The 21,973-nt window shown below is 37.2% G+C and overlaps 2 long non-coding RNA genes across 2 annotated transcripts; one reads left to right on the top strand and one right to left on the bottom strand.

Annotated features, from left to right (window-relative positions):
* Window positions 1–1,345: 1,345 nt before the first annotated feature.
* LOC108166564 (uncharacterized) lies at window positions 1,346–2,505 on the top strand. The gene is made up of 2 exons (XR_001776911.2): window positions 1,346–1,493; window positions 2,009–2,505. It is a non-coding gene; the product is annotated as an uncharacterized LOC108166564 (long non-coding RNA).
* A 4,840-nt stretch (window positions 2,506–7,345) lies between these two features.
* On the bottom strand, window positions 7,346–20,752 carry LOC145552983 (uncharacterized). The gene is made up of 2 exons (XR_014089146.1): window positions 8,196–20,752; window positions 7,346–7,797 (listed from the first exon to the last, which is right to left on the bottom strand). It is a non-coding gene; the product is annotated as an uncharacterized LOC145552983 (long non-coding RNA).
* Window positions 20,753–21,973: the final 1,221 nt, after the last annotated feature.

Here is a 21,973-nt window from a genome sequence, read left to right as displayed (position 1 = left end):
ACCACTTCTCAGTACCTATGCTGTCTGGCTGATGTTTTGGTCAGTTTTGAATGTTGGTGGTGCATTCACACTCGTGGTAGCATGAGACGGACTCTACAACCCACACAAGTGGCTCAGGTAGTGCAGCTCATCCAAGATGGCACATCAATGCGAGCTGTGGCAAGAAGGTTTGCTGTGTCTGTCAGCGTAGTGTCCAGAGGCTGGAGGCGCTATCAGGAGACAGGCCAGCACACCAGGAGACGTGGAGGAGGCCGTAGGAATGGCAACAACCCAGCAGCAGGACCGCTACCTCCGCCTTTGTGCAAGAAGGAACAGGAGGAGCACTGCCAGAGCCCTGCAAAATGACCTCCAGCAGGCCACAAATGTACATGTGTCTGCACAAACGGTTAGAAACCGACTCCATGAGGATGGTATGAGGGCCCGACGTCCACAGATGGGGTTGTGCTCATAGCCCAACACCGTGCAGGACACTTGGCATTTGCCAGAGAACACCAGGATTGGCAAATTCGCCACTGGCGCCTTGTGCTCTTCACAGATGAAAGCAGGTTCACACTGAGCACATGTGACAGACGTGACAGAGTCTGGAGACGCCGTGGAGAGCTGTCTGCTGCCTGCAACATCCTTCAGCATGACCGGTTTGGCAGTGGGTCAGTAATAGTGTGGGGTGGCATTTCTTTGGAGGGCCGCACAGCCCTCCATGTGCTCACCAGAGGTAGCCTGACAGCCATTAGGTACCGAGATGAGATCGTCAGACCCCTTGTGAGACCATACGCTGGTGCGGTTGGCCCTGGGTTCCTCCTAATGCAGGACAATGCTAGACCTCATCTGGCTGGAGTGTGTCAGCAGTTCCTGCAAGATGAAGACCTGAATCCGATTGAGCACATCTGGGACATCATGTCTCGCTCCATCCACCAACGTCACGTTGCACCACAGACTGTCCAGGAGTTGGTGGATGCTTTAGTCCAGGTCTGGGAGGAGATCCCTCAGGAGACCATCAGGACCTCATCAGGAGCATGCCCAGGCATTGTAGGGAGGTCATACAGGCACGTGGAGGCCACAGACAATACTGAACCTCATTTTGACTTGTTTTAAGGACATTACATGAAACACACTACACAGCCTGTAGTGTGTTTTTTCACTTTAATTTTGTGTGTGGCTCCAAATCCAGGCCTCCATTGGTTAATAAATTTGATTCCCATTGATGATTTTTGTGTGATTTTGTTGTCAGCACATTCAACTTTGTACAGAACAAAGTATTCAATGAGAATATTTCATTCATTCAGATCTAGGATGTGTTATTTGAGTGTTCCCTTTATTTTTTTGAGCAGTGTATTTGCTACAATATTTTTTTAATTTTACATTTATTTCCACAGACTCCACAGAATGGGAGTCACATTTGTGTCAATCAGACTCTTCAGGAACGTTCTGATGTCCGTGATGAGGACAGAGATGCAGTTGCATCAGTGATGCAGTTGCATCACACACAGTTCTGTGTGAGTATCTACTATTTTAGAATGTTGATTGTATTTTATGCTTCAATATTGTTTATGTACATAATGTAATTATGCTATGTATTGACAAGTCATAAAAATGGTTTCCAGCTGCATCCAGGACCTACTGCCAGTCATCCGGATGTAGCTAAAGAAAGAAGCAGATAAGATGTATTACTAATCTAGAGATGTCACAATTCCTTGAATGATTAAAGTACTGTGATTTATTCAAATCCATCAAAGCAAATTATCTGCCTCAGAGTTTGTTGAACTATGTTTTACTATTTATTACCAACTGCTTTTAATTCTTTTTTTCTTCCAATTGTTTCCAAGTGTTTTCTCTTTTTAATTAAAGTTTTTATTTTTTGTAAGAATGTATTAATGTGTTTTTTTGTTTGTTTGTTTTAATGTCTTATGTGTGCATACTAAGCTGGAAATTGCCAAACAATTTCACTGTAGTTTCATAATGACTAAAAGATGCCTGTAGCTCATAATGATTGTCTGTTCTGTGTTAACAGCTGATGGAGGAAGGCAGAGAGTACTGGCAGCAGAGGAGGTGGCATTCTGGGAGTATGGCAGCTATGAGGTGGTGTCAGGATGGACCCCAAGTTCCTCCAACCAGGAGCTCAGTGACATCAGGACTACATTACAGGAAGATACATCACTCCCCCCTCCAAGGATTCCACAATCGACAGATTTCAACTCCCATGAGTGAAAATGTAGACTGTCGATTGCTGTCGATATCTGCTGCTGAGTAGCTGCGTTCGCGTCAGAATACAGGGTCAAAAATCCCACTTTTCGTCCAGTGGATGGAGATATCTTTTGCTGAACATTTCTGTTCAGTTTTTATTGAGCAGAAAATGACAACAGGTGATAAAGGCAACAGCTGTTCGCAACCTAGCAACCGAAATCAACAAAATTCAAGATAGTGACAAAAGAAAGAACTATATCCTGTTAAGCATTGTTCAAAATAAAAGACTTCCTATCTCCAAATAAATAATGCTTCACACTTAAATATGTTTCAATTCACCTTTTGTAATTACATACAATCATGTTAAATTCAGCGAATATAAATTATCATGTAAGTTATGCTTAACATATAGTTGTAAATAAGTCACTTATGTATGCTGTGAAGAAGTCACAACACCCTTTGCTGTAGAAATCATGTTATTCATGCTATTGGGTCTTTAAGTGTTTTTCACATAGTAAAAACACTTAAAATTTTAAAGTCCAGTTAAAATTGTGCATCTAAATATACCACCAATAATAACTATATTGTTATAAATTGTGTCCTATAAATTCTGATTCCCAAGACTTCATCCTCTGTGCAATCAATTGCCTTTTCTGGACTTGTATTCTGCTTAACTGAGTTTTAAACAAAAAGGTAACTTTGAATAAATACGTCTATGGTTGGCTCATGTTAACTGCCTGGTGGATACATATCGGCTATGAAGTTTCTTGAAGTCATGAGTGAAATGTTATAACTGATCAAATGAGTAGTTGCAGTCATATGTCCACAACTTTTGAATGATTATGATCAGAGCAAACAATTTTACAAGCCAACATGAAGTAATGCCTAATATATACATTGCTGAAGTCATGGCTGATCAATTTATTTTAAATAAAAATTTGGAAACATTGGACCAAACAATTTTTAAGGAGAACAGATGACCAGTAACAGCTAAGCATCCTGGGATTTATGCACATTAAATGATAACGTTATTAATTTTCTTTCAGGATCCCGGGTTGTTTGTTTTGTACTTTGATTTCTTTTTTGCTTCATTATTATTTTGCATTTCTTTCTTATTTTGTTTAGGACTGTCTTGTTCCTGTTTTTCATTTAGTTAGTGTTTTTAACTGTTTATTTCTTCTAGTTATTTTTGGTTACTCTAGTTTTATTAGGTTTCTTTAGGCTAGTTATTCTTCAGTGTTCGATAGATTTCTGCTCCCCTGTGTACTTTCCCTCGCTCCCTGTGCCACTTTCTCTCTCTCTCTCCTCAGTCTGCCTCCTGCTCTCTTCACTCACACCTGCAACCAGATAGCTCATCAGCCCAGGTCTTTTGTTCAGCATTCAACCTCCTCAGTATTTAAGCTTAGCATTCTCAGACGTACCTTGTCAGATCTTCTCGTCTTCTCCCATCTGTTCCCTGTCGTCACCCCTCAGATTTCATAGCTGTGTGCCTTTTGGATCTTTTTTCTGTAAGTTTCTTCATCTTTTTTATTAAAATCACAAAAAACTCAGTGCTCCACGCCCACTGCATTTGGGTCCTCTCAACAACACTCAACATGACATTTTGATGGGCAAAGCAAAGATGAAGGAAGGTAGGGCACTGGATGGAAACACCAAATGTCAAATGTAATAAGTCTCAGTGTGACTCTGCACTGCAGTGACTGTCAGTTTAAGATCTGTTTCCAGGCAACAGACTATTATTTTAGTCTCTGGATAGACGCTTGAGGATGATGTGGGCAAAAAAGCTTTACCTTTCTGCATACACCAGCCTTAGTTATACTCATTTTTTAAAGCAAAGCTGCTTAGCTACTGGTCATCTGTTTTCCTTTGTGAAAAGAAAAATGTGTCTTAGTTATCAACATGCTGTAAGTGGTTATATGGGTTAACATAAGAAGTCTGGGTCCCAAGGGTATTCACTGCACACAGTTATTTGATTTGCTCCTGCAGCCACAGCTTAGTCCTGACTAAGTGCTGTGCAGAGGCATATGGCCAGGCTTGTGCGGGCCTAATTACAGACATTATCTCATTTGCTATTGTAAGGGACTGTTGTGCCATCTTCCACTTATTTAATTAGTCTTTTCACATGTTGGATGTGGGCAGCTTAGGAGGAAAATGTGACATATGGAAAGAAAAATGTACACTTTGTAGTTCTGGTTGGATATTTAAATAATTGAAGTTTTTTTTTCTTGCTACAGATTAATTTGTCAAACAATTAGCTGTCCTTTTTTACATTTGGTGGCGCTAATCACAAATATTCTGAAACATTCTTTACATTGCCAGTCTACTGTCTTTTCCCATTTAACTTGATGGCTTAAAAGAGCCTCCTACTCCTGGCTTCCACTCCACTTGATCACCTCATTTGCATTTTATATTGGTAAATCAAATTAAGCACCGGCAGCTTTTAACATGATTGACTGCAGCCAGGGCTGCTCAGATGGGACTTATTCTGCACAGAAAATTAGACCATTTAATGTGCAGAGCAGAGAGCTTGGCTCCCCTCACATTCAGCAAATCACATTCACTCAGCTAATTAAAATGATTTTTCCCTTCTTTTTGTCGGTGTTTGCCAAAGGGCTTTGATAGATTTCCCCACCTGCTATTTTACTGTACATCTCATTTTCCTGCACTCTCTCTCCACCATTGACCTCTCCACACTGTGATTCTGCTATTCTCTGACTGACATACATTATTTCTGTTTAGCTATATTCTCTATCACATACATAGGAAACATTCTTAAACTTAAGTTTTAAGAATTATTTAACTTCAACCATGTTATTTTGTAATAACTAAAATTGTGCCTAAAGTATTTTAATTGTAGTTAAATTATAGAAAATCATAATATGAAGTGCTAGATGTGTAGTATTATGTGGTCAAGTGGAACAACTGCAGGTATATTCTGTACACTTTTAAAATATCTTTACAATGTATTCTAAAAATATAAGCATTATATATTTCAATTATTAGTACTGTGATTTTTTTTTCTTCACAGTAACCAATTAAAGTTTTGGCTTATTATAATTGCTAAGTACACTTCACTGCTATGCAACTTTCTACATTATATGATTCACTATAGTACTGCAAACATATCAGCCTTCAGTATACAGAAGGATGAATTACATAAGGGACTACTCAACACACTTTAAAAGGTGAAAAAAATACTTTGTATATTCACATTTTTATATACAATATACTTTCACAGAATTATACAAAACATCAATATATTAAGTTTATAGACAATAATATAGAAAAATTAGTACAATAAAAACAAAACTTGAGAAAATGTGGAAAATATTTCACCAAGAACAGAATATAGTTTTAATTCAATGACACAGAACTGTATTCCAGTATTATTCCAGACAAACTGACATTTCTCATCCTAAGAACAGTGAGGATCAATGGCAGAACATTCCCGTTCACTGCACACACAAAAACACAACCCCATTGATCTTATTGAAGTTTGATTCTACTGTTGGGTCTAGATGCTACTTTATATGATCAATTTTACAGGTTATTTTATGCATTGTTACTGCTAAACCAAAATGTTCAGCCATGGGGAAATGGGATGATCTCAAGTTACCTCAGCAACGACACGTTACAGAAACCTCCAAAAATAAATAAAACAGTAGAGCAATTAAACACAAAGTACCATACTTGTATTTTAAAGAGCACTAAACAGCTTTGAAAAAAGTACAACTTACAATTTTAGGATGATGTGGACTCACTCTGTATGTGGCATCATCAGAACTGGTGTGATGACGATGCAGGGTGAAAAAACATTTCTGGGTGCCTTCTTTGCCTGTATGTGTGTATGGTGAAAGTAGAATATATAGTCACCAATATCATAAAATCAGTTGATGATGGCATTAACTTTTAAGAGTGGACTTAAGGGGGACCAATTTAAAGTTGTACACCCATTATCCAACACGCTTATCCTTGCAGGGTTTTGAGGGGGGCTAGTGCCCATCTCCAACAGTCAACCCCAGATAAGAGGTGGGGTTCATCCTGGGCAGGTCACCAGACCATAGCAGCAGTGGGCTATATGCCACGGACTTCCGTTTTAGCACTTGCGCATTTTTTTGCCACATAGAATGGTTCCGGTGCACAGGCAACAGTATGTTAACAGTGGCTCCTCAGTAGCTGCAGGACTATTAATGATGCTTATATAATTATTCAGACGTCCTGAAACGCTCCAACAACAACAAAGGATTTAAGCTGGATGTGTCAAACTTCACAATAACTTTGAAGTTAATAAATTGTTTGTATTCACCATAATGCCTCATATGTCTGACGTAGCTAACGGGGACAAGCTTAGAAAGGTGCTATGTAAGCGTTAAGTGTTTTGATTATCTGTGCAGTGTGCAATCTACATATCTATGCTTTATATATATATCTATATAAACATATAGATCTGTCTATATTGTGCCCAAACTATCAGTCGAAGCTGAAGTTAGCTTCCGAATGTAGCATCTAATTTGTAAAATAGCTAATTTTTTACTATTTTGAGCTTTTTTTAATGTGTTGTACTTTAAAAACAACACCTAGACATTTCAAACCTAACAACATTATTCTGTACTAACAGCAGAATAAATAAAACATTTGTGAAACCTTCTGATTGATTTGTGAAATTTGTAAAATGTCAATAATGGATTCCAGAACGCATTAGATCTGAATTATTAATTTGGCATTATTTTTTATTTTAACTTTCCGTTTTCTTTCTTTTTTTTAAATCTTTATTATAGTTGGAGTTGGACAGGAGTTCTGTTGATGGCTTCCTGGAGGGAGGGATCGGCTGAGATAATGTTACCAACAACCTTTCTCCTGCTATTAACTTTTCTGCTTTACTTTATATAGAAATTCTTTCTATCAGTTGCTCTGTTTCCATTTTGCTCTATTTTTTTATTTTTACCTTAATGCTTACCTGATCAGTTGAGGTGGAAATGAACATCCTCTTGATTACTGACAAATGTCAGAACCACATGGACAGAGCTGGTTACATCAGATCAATCTGAATCTTTATTTCTCATTAAAACGACTTCTTGTAATTTTAAGACATTGTTATAAAATTGCATCTTTATTCTGCTGTAACGATGACTGCATTCTTGTAATTAAAAATTCTTGTACCCTGACCGTAATGCTCCCTTATACAACTCACAGAACAGATGATTGAAATAAAGGCACTTTTTGAAACTATTTTCTGTGATTTCATTATAGAAATTGAGGACGGGAGGAATCGATTAAAATCAAATCTGGTATGAAAAAAATCTTGTAAGTTATATCATCCAGCCTTATTCAGCATATTAAGTTATATGACTAACTACATATTACTTAATATTCACATTTCTTTGCTGATCTTACCTAAATGTGTTGCATTTTAACATCTCACTTGAATTTCTGATCTACATGCAAATACTTGATATAACGTAAACACTGAGAAATGGGGGAAAAAAGGTTTGTGAAATGTAGAGAAGAAAGTCAAACAAAGTCTGTCAGCAGGTCCAGGTGCTTGGATCCAATGGAAAAATAATCGGCATAACGATCATGGCTCAGAAACACATCACGAGGTGTTACGATGCAAACCTGAAAAATTAAAAAACAAAAAACTGATAAGCGTTCATATTTAACTGCACAACGAAATTAAAACTAATAAATCCTCAGCTCTTTGAGAGTTTTGCTTGAAAATAAATTGACAATATCTCAGGAAATTAAATGTTTAAGTGAAATAGTTCTGGTATCAAAAAAACTGCAAAAAATGTTTCAGAGGTGTAACAACACTGAAGTTACTGAGTACGAGTGAACTGAAATATTTACTACTTAGAAGATGCATGTTAAAATCTGAATACTCTTTTGAAAGTGTGCAGCTGAAATTAATTTAAACTACTAGCAGACAAAGCACAGTGTTCGCCTGATATCTGTACCAACAGTAAGACAAAAAATGAGGCATTAGTTTATAAAAGTGGAGACAAACCTAAATTTACCATTTTAAAAACAAGCAGTGAGAGGATGTAACTTCATAACCTCATTTTCTAAGCAGAATCTGAGGGGGAAAAAAAAGAGAAATCACGTTGTGTAAAGCAAGAACAGAAGGTTTTTTATGTGGATTGATGACACTTAAACAGCTGTAAAGCGAAGGTTTTGGACCTTAACCCTTCTAGACTGGACCGTGTCGTTGCCGACATCTCTAAATTTGCAGTATCGTAATTCCGCCACACGTAGCGCTATCTGAAAAATTCCAACGGTTTCTGAAAGGGCAGACGTTGCACTTTCCAGCAAGTATCGGGTTAATACTGAAACTTCGCAGCTGCAGCTGCAGAGAGCGTAATTATTCCGAGGGGGGTTGGGGGGGGGCACTCGTTTAATAGACGATATATTGCGAAAATAACTTGCTGGATATTGAAAGTTCCGGTTGTTATGGATACATGGGTAAATATATCATCTCACAGGACATTTAAAGAACTACTTACAATTAAAATAAGGAAGATTTATTTAGGCAGACACTCGAAAATCCTGCGCAACAGGGTTAATCTGACTGACTTGTGTGGTTTGGATCGGGCTGAAGCGTTGCTGCTCTCGGCTGTAATTAAATTACCGTGCTCGGTATCACTCCGACTACATGTTAAATGTATTTTATATAATTGTCACATAAAAAAAGATAAGGAATTGCCTAAAAATAATTTCATAATCAGTATGACACAAACCCATACATCAACACACAGGTATTGACTTACCTTGTGCTGTTCACAACTTGTTCCCATAGCAGTGGATTTCCTCCGGCATTATTTTCCTCCAACACATTATTGGAGATTGGAGTAGCTCGCAGATATTTTAAGTTTGCATCTTGTTCATGGTACAGCTTTTGCAGCTTTGGCCAAGAACTATAGGAGCAAGCAGGACCCGGAACAGTATTTATGCCCTATGTGGCATAAATTCAAACGGAAATACGTCACCACCTCTCGTGGCATATACCCCATTAGTGCACAAAAGAGAAATGATAGATTAACAAGGGAATAAATTCTGTTAAATTATTTTCTAATCAAGACATGTTTATAAGCACTTTGTACTGTTAACACACCAGTGTCTGCTCTGAAAATGTAACCAGGAAAAAAAACAACTACACCATGAAAAGGTTGTGGAGACATTCATCCTCGAAACTGGTGTGGTGATCTTGTGGAGCCATGGCTGTTTTCTGAGACAGTGAAAAATTTAGGTTTAGTTATACCTGATCCACTAGCGGAACAAGTCAGCATCGGGCCGGGGGGCGGGCCAATTACCGGGCCCCTAACGAATCACCGGGCCCCTTACGTGCATCAGCTGCTGGAAACTGTCAAGGGGGGGCGGGGGGGGGGGGCTTAACATTAAATACACCGTTCTCAACAGGTGAGGGCGCACTTTTTCCGTATATAATCAGACATTTAAGCAACTTGAAACCATTCCTCCCTCCCTGGCACCTCCAGACCCGGGCCCCCATCCGGTCCGGTTCGGGGGGGCAGCCGCCCCCCCAGGCCCCCCTATAGCTCCGCCCCTGACCTGATCCCTGGCTTGATTTGCTTAGACTGCAAAAATATGTTGAAGATAAAAACAATGATAAACGAGTTACAATAACAGTTACACAATATCAGTCTCTTTAACATACTGACCTCAATTAAAATCAGGTTAATTTAGGAATAAAACTATATTATGTTGCAAAACACGGAGCCACAGAGCCATTTAACTTAACATTAAGTTGAGTGATTGTTTTAAACCACCAACCAGAGCAGCAGAGATCTATTCAGACTGGGTGGAAAGAGAAGAGAAGTCTTTCTGGTCACCAGCTCTTGATGACTGAAATATTTAGTAAGTATAATCTCATCCATCCATCCATCCATTTTCTATACACCTTTGTCCCTACTGGGGTCAGGAGGGTTGCTGGTGCCTCTCCAGCTAACGTTCTGGGCAAGAGGCGGGGTCACCCTGGACAGGTCGCCAGTCTGTCGAATCTCATGTGCCTTTCAGTCTAAAATTGTGTGAATTGTTGTATATTATCCTATAGCTGGACTTTGTTATGCATGTTTCTCTGGAGCCAATGAAACATTTTGTTTCATAAAACCATGAATAATACACATCTCAGTTTAAAATATATATATTTTGTCTGTTTTTCAAGGGCTGTACCAAAGAACTAAGCGTCTGATTCAGAACACCAAAAGTTTTAAGGCTCAAGGTTGTCTGGTTTGTTTCTTTGTTTTGTTTTTTTTTTATTATTATTATTTTGTGAATGTGTCAATGCTCATAAAATAATTTCTGGTGTAAATAAATTTTAAAATTATATTTTAAGCACCGGGTTACTTTGCTGACTTTGCTTTGATTTTTCATTATTGTGAATGTCTTTTCTAAAAACCCATTGTGTTAAAATGTATACTGTGCTGTTTTACTTTGTTCTAAGAAGGTTTCATGTTGTTTTGGTACATATGTATAAATAAATGTGATTATCATATTTTGTTTTTTAATGTTAATACTATAAAATTAATAAATTCTTTTCCAAGTGTTTTTAAGTGGTTGTCATCGATTTTACAATTTATTACATTAGATTAATATGTCTTGGAAACAGAAGACAACCATCCCATGTGAAAACAGTAAGTGTGGGGCCAGCTTTCCTTTTCTACATTTTGTTAAAACATTTGATTAATATCCTATGGTAATGGAAGACAACTGTTCCTCATGAAAACCTTGCATTCCAATAAAATTGCTGCTATGTCAGCATTTCCACGGACCTAGCATAACCATTATATAGCTTTTGATTTTTGAATAAAATGCGAAAGTCCACTGAAAGTCTAATGGTGGTCTATTTTGCGTCCGGTGGACGTCCTTTGGAGTTTCATTTGGATGTTGATCAAACGTAATCACCGGACGTTCGGCGGACGTTCAATACAACATTTACCGGACGTGCTCCAAACATTCAATGCTAGTTGGGAAAGTCAAGAGAGCGTTTGGGCAGTGGTCGAGAGGAGATGAGTAGAGCTTGCGAGTCTCAAGTCTGGTTTAGACAGAAAGATTTAAGAATTGTCGGCCGATTCTCCAAACCTCTGTGACCACAGAGCTGATAAAAGAACAACAGGTTCGATCGTTTCGTGTCTCCAAGGCAGGAGCAACACGAACCGATTCCACTCAAGAACATCCCGATTCCAGAGGATAATCCAGTAAAACCCCCAACATAGCGGGAATTTAGAATAACCAAACACGGATGACGATGTAGAAGCAATAGTGATAGTTTGTGGAGTCATTTTAAGAGATAAAAGACGTAATAAAAAGAAAAGGCGGTGGATGAAAGACGATGGTAGGAGCCGCTCTATTTGCTGCACTGTGATTTGGAGGTGACTGTGTTTTTTCATAGTTAACATTTTTAACTGAATAAGCATAATAATGACCATTTAGATTTAATAATAAACATTTCCACATATCATCTCCGATATCTACAGGACTCTCAGTTGCGCGATATGTCAGCTGTTTGGGATTCCCCTCTGTTCTTACGTCACCACACTTTCTGATTTGGCTACCTGTCCCATTCAACAGGTTGTATTCTCGTTCCCCCTCACCCCCCGGGTCCCAACAAAATTTCCAAGTCTTGACCGGTCCGCGATAATAAAAAAAGTTGGGAACCACTGCTTTAGCACATGCTAGTAGCAACACGAAGGATCAGCACTTTTACCGTTAGTTACCGTTCGGAAACTACCGTAATCAGTTCTGTTAATAATGGCAACTTTTTCTTTTTCAACCCTAATAAATGTGATATTCAATTGACCTGTTATGACTCAAATTTTGGGTGTCCGCCCCCCGCTGCTGCTGTTGCATTGGTGTGGAAAACCTGGAGCGGCAGAGATATCTGCGGCTTAGATGTGTATGTTTACTGGTTTAAAAAAAAACTTTGGGGTTGTGGCTTATAGTCCAGTGCGGCTCATAGTTAGTAAAATACGAACTATAATCCTTCCTGGATTTATTCTGTGAAAAACCCAGAGAGGGTTATTTGGTTATTATTTCATTATTAGTGTTATTATTTATTTCCTGACTTTTGTTATGTGAAGAACCCAGAGAATGTTATTTGATTGTGCTTTCTGGAAAACAATATATATTTTACATTTAGGCACTCCTGCAATCGTCACACTTTTTCTGTGACAACCTGACTCAGGCCCCCCACCTGAGAAGGGAAAAGTTATGTGGCCCTCACAGAAAAAAGTTTGGGGACCCCTGTATTAGAAGAATGTAAAACTGAAGATGCCTTCTGTTATGATATACGAAATGGCTGATGTTCGACCCAAAAGCAGAGATGGAGATAACCAATGATTTTGGAGGTTTAATGAAAAGATACAAGTTACAAAAATCACAGGGAGCCAAGGCAAAAACATAAACCAAAAAATCTATTGATGGAAACTGAGGGGTCACGAGGAGAACATGGGGTCGAACAAGGAAGTGACTAGAGTAGATGAAAGGATTTGGCAAGTAGTGAGTGAGAAAGAGAGGCTTCAATGAGGTTTAAATGAAGAGGTTGAATACTGAACAAAAAACCTGGGCTGATGAGAAAACTGACTGTAGGTGTGACTGAAGGAAGCAGAAGACAAACAGAGAAGAGGGAGAAAGAAAGTGGCAGGGGGGGCAAGGGAAAGAACACAGGGGAACAAGAAGTATTTCTAACGCTAAAGAATAACTGGACTAAAGAAACCTTCCATAATAAAACTAGCGTAACAAAGAATAAACAATAAATAAACATAAATAGAAACATTAAAAAGAACTGAACTGAAGGAAAACAGGAATAAGACAAATCTAATCAAAATACGAAACTAACACAAAGTAATAATGAAACTACAAAAAGTCAAACTACAAAACAACCTAACAATTTGGGATCCTGACACCTTCTAAGGTTTTGAGGACAAAATTGACACCAACACTATTTGTTGTAGAACCTCTTTCCACTAATCTGTAAATGTTTGTTTTGAGGCATGGACAAATTATTAAATTTGTTAAATGTTATACTTTAAGTTCCATTATAAGGATTGTTTCATTTTTTTTTTTTTTTTTTGTTTTGCCATTCTAACAAAATAGTAAAATATTTTTAAGGTCAACTTTGTTAGAATATAATAGCATGAATGTAAAGGCTGAAAGTGTTTCATTGAAATATAATTGGATTACAAATATTATTGAAAAGTATTTATTTTGAGATGTATTAACGTTTACAAAAACATACAAAGAACCTATCTGAAAGTACAATTTGAGATTAATGAAGCCTAGACATAAATTCAAGCCGGGAGATTCTCTCCAGCCCTGCATCGTCCAATTGCCATACTTCTGCCGCAGCCATCCAGCACCAAGTCATTGCTTTGCCTCAGCCAGTCATCACTCAAGAACCTCTTTATAAGGCCAAACAACCATGGATCCACCTGCTTTCCAGCCGTGCTTCAAGTAAACCTGTTATGTGCTTTAATCGTGTCAGACTTTGACTCAGATTACCAAGAACCCAGCTCTTTTGCTTCCTGGCACTTCGTGCTGCAGTGCCTGTTTGTCTTCTTGGTCCTGCCCGATGTCCTCCCCGCCCACCCGAGGCACCATTTTTTGGTGGGGAAGACTACCCTGAGCCTTGCCTCGAGCTGTTCATCCAAACTTGCGACAATTCTGAACATGCATGTCTTCTGCCAAATACCTTAAAGTCCGATAAAATTTTCTCACTGCTGCTCTTTCTCTGTGAGAACCTCTCCAGATTGAATTATTTGTAATATGTTTTTAAAGTGTACATTTAAAAGATAGAATTTTATAAATGAATGCAAAGGGTATTTTTAAAAGGATTATACATACATTTAGTAATGTGTTTAATTAGAATATAAAGTATATTTTAGATAAAGTATACCTGTAGAAAGCGTACCAATATACATTTTTAAAAAGAGCATTGGAAGCATGTTTATTAAAATGTATTTATTTTACATCCTTAATATAATCTTAAGTATTTCCACTTGATAACATACTAAAATGTATTTCAGAAAAATACAGTATATTAAGATGTACTTAAATGTAATATTTTTCACAAGTGCTTAGATGACTGCCATTAGCAAAATCGCACATCACTCATCTCCAATTTGTTTTTGGCCATTTTGGTGATCATCATTAGGGTAGGTTGCTCCTGGTTTTGACCAATTTCTGGTTTGTTTGTCTGCGTCACATTTGGCCTTAAAAAGAAATCATAAAACTCTTGGGATTCATGTCATGTTGAGATGTGCAGCATCTAAATGTTTTATTTTTCCTTACTCTTCAATCATGACCACTATTCTGTGTACTACAGCACAGAATCATAATGGACAGAGTTGCTTTTTTTTGCTCTTCATCATTTCATAACTTTATAGTTTTAATCTTTATATGACCAGGAGAATATGGGCCCTTCTTTTGCTTGAAATTTTTTGCTGACCACCTCTAGGTATAACTGATGGTCAAGTACGTTGTAAATATTTAAACAGAAACTGTTATCGGTTACTGTTTGGCAATACTTTGTACTCCACTACCTTTCTATAATATGTTGCGTTACATACTACATTCAAATCACACTGTGTTTTTTTTTTTGTTTTGTTTTTTTTATGAGTTTGAAAGCAATTAACGACTTATTTGAAGTAGCAGGTTCAAGAAACAACTCCATGTGGATCAGCAGTTGGGTCCAAGTTTTGAGAATAGTGTTAGGAAATTAAGTATTTTCTGTAAACCCATTACAAGGTTGAATATACAATATATTTTTTAACTGATGAAACACTGGAGTTCAAATGATCAGTGCTTATTCTTTTATAGATAAAAATAGAGGCAAGATTTGACATTGCAGGCATTAAAAATACTGGTTAACTGTATATAGACAATAAAATCTTTATTGGAAAATACTACTAGCACACGGGACAGATCACTGATTTCTGAAAATGGTTTTAACCTGTGTAAAAATATAAAAAACAATATTGAAAGGCTTAAATATTTTAAAAGAGACAAAGTTATATGTGTTGCTGAAATGGAAGCAAAAGAAAAATGCTGTACTATGGGGAATATTCCCACTGGAAATAATAGGTGCAGCACACTGCCGACACCAGGCACTTCCCTGGAACACAACAGTCAGCTTAATTGCAGCTTTTAGGATCATTACTGCTCCCATGTGACTGTCAAAATGGACAAGGCTGGTGGGCCTTTGACAAACAGGCAACCACCACCCACCGTTCTGCAGTCACAAGGGGCAGACTCGTAACTAGGAGAAAAATACCTTTCTTGTTTGTTGTCCTCCCTTGCCTTTAAACCAGACAGAAAAAATGCCACAGAATCCATTTTAGAAAACAGGATCTCGTAGCTATACATTTTGTTGACTTAAAAAGTATTTTTAATAATTTATGTGTCATTGTAATTTGGGTCTACATTGCTACATTTAGATAAATGCAAATATGCTAAAAGATTCAATGTTCTAATGTTAGTCCTCTAATATATCTCAATGTGCGTGTGTGTGTGAGAGTGTGTGCACGATAGAGCCTTTCCTCTCTGTTTTACTTTCCTGACCTTTGCAGATTTGAGTTGTCATGGCTGCGAATGGCTCATTGCATATCTGCTAATAGAGGAACCCATTCATCGTTCAAGAGCTTGAGGGAAGTGGCTCACCAAGAGCCTTGGCCTCGTCTCTACAATCATCCAATGAGGTCTTTCTGTGAGCACTATTCCTTACAGTGCAGAGTATAATGTGAAGTACTCTTTGTCTAAAAGCCCAGTCAGAAGTCTTAAGTCGTCAAAATTCTGTCACTAATACAAGACTTTATCCTAAAGAGCAATCTGTTGGATGGAGCAGCACATATTTAATTAGCATGTCATTAGGATAGTTTTCCTAACTTAGATTTTTCTTCAAAAATTTGGGTTTTTTTTGTTTGTTTTTTATTTTTTTATGAAATGTTCAATATTTTCTTCTGTGTTGCATGGTTTTATTGTTTTCTTTAAACCCACATAAATCCTTACATAACCCTTAATGTGAGGCATAGTTTTATGCTAACTGTATGAATTTCCTAGGAATTTTTTTTTTTACAAGAAAATGATATATTCCCCTGTATTTGAGTCATGTTGGACATGATTTTCTTTTTTGATAAATCTTGAATATTTAAAAAAAAAATTGGTAACACTTTATTTGAAGGGGGGTGAATAAGACTGTCATGACACTTTCATAAACATGACATAACACCTGTCATGAACATGAATAAGCCTTCATGACTATCTGACTGTTGTCATAAAGAGTCATTCGGTAAATTATGACACTTTTAAAACAAAGTTGAGATTATTCAAAATGTCTTTGTTATGACAACTTGACATTAACCAAGAAATCATTACTGTTTAAACTTTACCTTTAATAAAATAAAGATACCTAATTTTTAAAGTGCAACCAGTAATACTTTTATAACAAATTTATATCAGTTTCCATTTCCTAACATTATTAGGCCTTCATGAAGGCCTAATAATGTTCATGTCAGGTGTTATGTCATGTTTATGACAGTGTCATGTCAGTCTTATTCACCCCCTTCAAATAAAGTGTTACCAAAAATGTCCTTATAAAATCAAAGTGAACTAATTTTTGTTCATATACAATAACGGCAAGAAAAACTTACTTGAATCCTATCTTTCATATGACACTTCTAAGCTTAATTTTTTTATAGTTTTAGTTCATAATAGCAGAGATGTAGAAAAAATCTCTGTATAAAGGGGGTTGTGAGCAGAGTCAATTTCCATGTGTGATATGCATAAGAGCCTTTTCAATGATTTTCCAGTCAAGCTTGTTTTGGTTTCATATGTGTTTGTGCCAATTTCGGTGGTGACCCTGAGCATTCAAATACAGACGATGAAATGCTGAAGGTCAAAACTCTTAGGTGTTGTGCTATTCTGAGTGCTTTAAAGCCAAGTGTGTTATCGTTTTCACTCAGAGGAATGCTATGGTGGTTGCAGAGGATGAAGGTTAGCAGACAGCACAGCACATCAAGTGCTTTAGAGCCATACTTGATTTGTTTTGTAACACCAGCCCTTTTCTTTGTTTTGCACATTCACAAAGACACAGTGCAGTGGGGTTTTTTGTGTTTAATCAGTCAGATTTAGTTTTTGCAACTCGAACTTACTTTTCCTACAATTTACATTTTTCAACCAAAAAAATATTTTGAGCAGTATGCTGTTGCCTAGTAGTTATTTTATGCTTTCAACACAACAGGCAAATAAAATACTGTCATTCAATTGTCAATGGAGAGCAGTATCAAATACTGTAAGGTGTTTATAATATACAAACGAAATTTAAAAATATTTTCAAAGAAATTTTAGTTTTTGTTGTGAAATTTCAGGGAATCATCTTTGACTTGATGTAGAAGAGAAGTCATTTACATTATTTACTCATTTGCAGGCCAGATCTTTTTCCTTATCAATTTAATTATTCATGAAGCTTTTTTGAGATAAGTGCTGGAAAAAAGTTTATTGAAATCATTTTATGTTATCAGTTAATCAATTGCTTTTGCTGATTTTATTGATTTGATTTATCATTTCCTTATTCCATTATGTTCATTTGACCTTATGTTTCCAGACAGTCTAGATTTTACAACTAGTGTAACTTGCACATTAATGTTTATAGAGTTCAGAATATTTATGCACATTCCCTGTTCTACAGCCCTTCCCCATTGTTTTTATGTAGTTTGTGCAGGGTTTCAAAAACATACACCTTACAGATTAACAGATGTAAAGCAGATTTAAGCAAGATTATTTCCTTTGTCAGAGAATGCTCTGACTTATCAATTGTGTAACTTGTTAATTTTTTCCTTGCTGGCATGTAAATGCAGATCTAAAAGAGATTAACTCTTATGAGATGTGTCTTGGTTGTTCTTTTTAACAAAGTAATTTTTCTAACAGCAAACGTGACACAGCAGCCCATCTTTGAATGCATCGCAAACTAGATAATGATTTCCCCAAAAACCCAAATGTCTGCAGGGTGTAATATCCTCTCTGCTCTCCTCCTCTGTTGGCTAAAGCACATACCCTGCTGACAGGTCAAATTTAGTTGATTTGACTTCTAAAACTCAGATGCAAAAGTAAAATTTTCACTTGCCTCAATTTTGGCTAAACTAACAAATCAGTGATGTATCATCAGGATATTTTAATATGTAAAAAATGGCAGCATCTAGTTATCAGTTCTCTTTAAATTAATCTCATGGAGTTTAACTTAAAGAATAATTTCTGGCATATTTCACACTAGCTACATGCAGAATTATTAGTATTAGTATGATCTATGCTATTGAATTGCTCTACATTGTTCGGTTGTTGCCATTTTGATTTTTAGGGAAACCTAACATCCCCAATTGTGTGAGTATATGTGTATAAAAAATTAAAAGGGAAACCACTGCACTGAACCCCATTGAAAACATCATGGTTGTTCCACCAAATATTGATCTCTTCCTGAATTAAAACATTAGTATTGTTGTTTCTGCATGAATATGGACTTGTTTTCTTTGCGTTATTTGAAGTCTAGAAGCACTGCATCTTTTTTGTTCTTTTGACCACTCCTCCTTTTCTGCAAATGAATACTAAAGTTTTGCTTGGAATTTCGGATCCATGTTGTCAGTAGAACAATAAAAAAAAAATCAATGTTCATTTTACTCAAACACATACCTATAAAACGTAAAATCAGAGAAACTGATCATTTTTAGTGGTCTCATAATTTTTTCCAGAGCTGTATGTGTCAAGGCACAGATCTAGCCAAGGTTACAAAATATTTTTTGCAGCACTCAAGGTTCCTAAGAGCACAGTGGCTTCCATAATCATTAAATGGAAATAATTTGGGACAACAAGAACTCTTCCTAGACCTTGCCGTCAAGCCAAACTGAGCAGTCATGGGAGAAGAGCCTTGGTGAGAGAGGTAAAGTAGATCCCAAATATTACTGTGACTGAGCTCCAGAGATGCAGTAGAAAGATGGAAGAAAGTTCCACAAAGTCAACGATTACTGCAGCCCGCCATCATTTGGGGCTTTATGACAAAGTGGCCCAATGAAAACCTATCTTCAGTGCAATACGTATGAAAGCCCGCATAGAGTTCACCAAAAAACACATAAAAGATTCCCAGACTGTGAGACCAGACAATTATCTGGTCTGATGAAATGAAGATTGAACTTTTTGGTGTTAATTCTAAGCAGTATGTGTGGAGAAACTATGGACTTGAGAATACAGAAAATGTCCTCTACTATTGTCAAAGAGCGGGGTGTGGGTGTGAACAGAGACTAATGAAAGAGCGTGGGGAGACAATTGTAAGAGAGGGTATACTCTGTACAGTTAGAGCTGGGAGAGAGAGCAACTAAGGTGAGAGTGAGGGGGGCTCTCACCTTAGTTGGAGGATATTTGCGGGAAAATAATAATACAGGAGCACGGTGGGAAAGAGGGGTAAAAAAGCTGTAAAAAATGGGAGACTTGACAGGCCAGGGGACCCCCTTTATTACAGAAGAGCTTTTGAGCAAGCCATTGAGAACCAAACTGACAGTCAAGAAGACTGGTTGCATTACCTAGAGCAGGCGGCGAACAGCTAGATCTCATACACAGCTGTGAGCACATGATGCTATATAAAACTCAGTGTTGTAGTCAGGACCACCTAACTCGAGACCAAGTCAAGACCAAGACCAGCGCTCTGCGCTACATGATGCAATAAAATGTGAAACATGATCAAAATTGCTTCTCAAGTAGATCCACATTCCCATAAAAATACCTAGATATTAAATACTTAAGAGTTTAAATAAATGTAATCAATATCATTATCAATTAAAATTATTTCTCCAGCTTTGCTTCTCACAATCTGCTGAGGTTTCATGCCGCCCCTAACAAGAGAACGCCCTGGGCAGTTTTCCATATTGCTCATGTCAGAAGCCACCACTTTCTGCACCAATAAACATAGCTATTAAGCCATTGTGCCTTTTGAATGGCTGTTAACTAGTTAGTTTATAAAGAATGAAAGCACTTGCTAATTGTAGAAATCTGGCACCTCAGATACACTGTTTTTTGTGTTTCATAACGCAGTCTTTTGACTGTCACTTTGTTAAGTCCACTAAAAATGCAAACATAACCTTTGGATTCAAGATCTCTTTTTTTATGTATAAAAAAAAAGATATGTAGCAAAACTTGAATTTAAATTTTAGGTGAGCTTAGTTTAAGGACCTACATGAAAGAAATGGGAGGTCCTGCCTGAAATTGCACCTAAATGCTACTTTACCTGGTTAACCTGGGTACACTTTTCAAAGAGGCTTAGGTAAACCCTTTAAATCTGAAAAGCTTCAGCAAACATCTCTTGTGCAAATCTTCATTTTCATGCCATCATATTGTGCAACCACATGTTGATAGATCAGGCTTAAATGATTTGCTTTTTTTAAGTTTCTGTACCCACTTACTTCACTTTGTCACCCTTTTGAGTAAAAGAATAACACATTTCTCTTTTTTCCTTTAACAGCTCAACCTAAAGTTACTGATAGGATTAATCATCATTTATTGCTTCAAACTGCCATTTAAAAGTTGCGAGAGACAACTAGAACCTTACCTGTGATGCTTTGGGGAGCCAGACATCAGATAGCCCAGAGGCAATGCATGTGTGAGAAAAGCTTTAGATAGCTTGCTCATCTCCGATCCAACCTAAATGTGGTCTCATCCAGAGGGTGAGCATTGTTGCCTACACCCTGCCCAGGTACAGTGCTGCTTTTGTTCCAGCTCTCCCTCAGCTCTGAGTAGAGTCATGGAGCCTGAGAGATCTCTAGGGTATGTTATCAGCGCTTTTTGTCCTGCTCTTGGCTTCACCTTCCCAGATCCTTTTGTTTACAGAACAGGAGAGGCACCACTGTGGGCATAGTCTGTCTTTGCATTTTTCTCAGCCACTCTGTAAAGGCTCAACAAGCTCAGCTGATACAACCTACAATTTTTAATCTGTCTCTGCAATTAAGATTATGCTTTCCAAATTTAACTTTGTGAATTCTATCTGCCAGGTTACCGTAGTTCTTCTGTATGTTACTAATATTGGCATCAACAACGATGTTCAATATTTCAAAATGCTTTTGTCATCTAAAATAATTTGATGTGAAAAGTATTTTTGTCAAAATACAAAATGTTAAGTTATTATGGAAAAATCCTTATTAGATCTGTATTAATTATGACAAAAAATGTTGTATGTTTGCAGCAAAGAATATGTGAATATGCTTTTTCAAAGTTTGTCACTCTTTGTTACCAAGGCAGTTATTCTGAATGCACCACACTGTAACAACCATTCCAGTCTCCCCAGGACCTCACTAACTTAAGGGATTTTTTTTAAGTAAGCAACTTTTGTCCTGGTCTGGAATATGGTGCAGCCTATTTCAAATAAAAAGACAAAAAGTTTAATGAAATGTATACAATACAGCATGAAAACAACCACATCTATTCTATCATGTTCTATTCTATCTAAAGTTCTCAAGGAGAACATGCTAAATGGTTTTAGCCATTTGATGAAATGAAGAGAAAGCCAGTAGTGCAGGAACTACAGGGAGCTTGCTATTCTTTGCTGCTAAATGTATACAGTCATTGGGATTCCAAATGTAACGTTTGTGAATAAATCTGTTGGTACAAAACTGCCAGCAATTGACCATTGTGTTTTGTTTGTTTGTTCTTTTGCTTCCTCAACATGGTCTTCCATGAACAATGGAGGCTTGGATCCATAATGTTTTGTTCCACATCTGTTACCTTTATTGCTTCTCTTGATCAGAGCCAT

The sequence above is a fragment of the Poecilia reticulata genome, chromosome 9 (genome assembly GCF_904066995.2).
Source record: "Poecilia reticulata chromosome 9, P_reticulata-male-v2, whole genome shotgun sequence".
Lineage (NCBI taxonomy): Eukaryota > Metazoa > Chordata > Actinopteri > Cyprinodontiformes > Poeciliidae > Poecilia > Poecilia reticulata.
The sequence above is the reverse complement of the archived record's forward strand: the minus strand, read 5'-3'. Positions and strand labels throughout refer to the sequence as shown.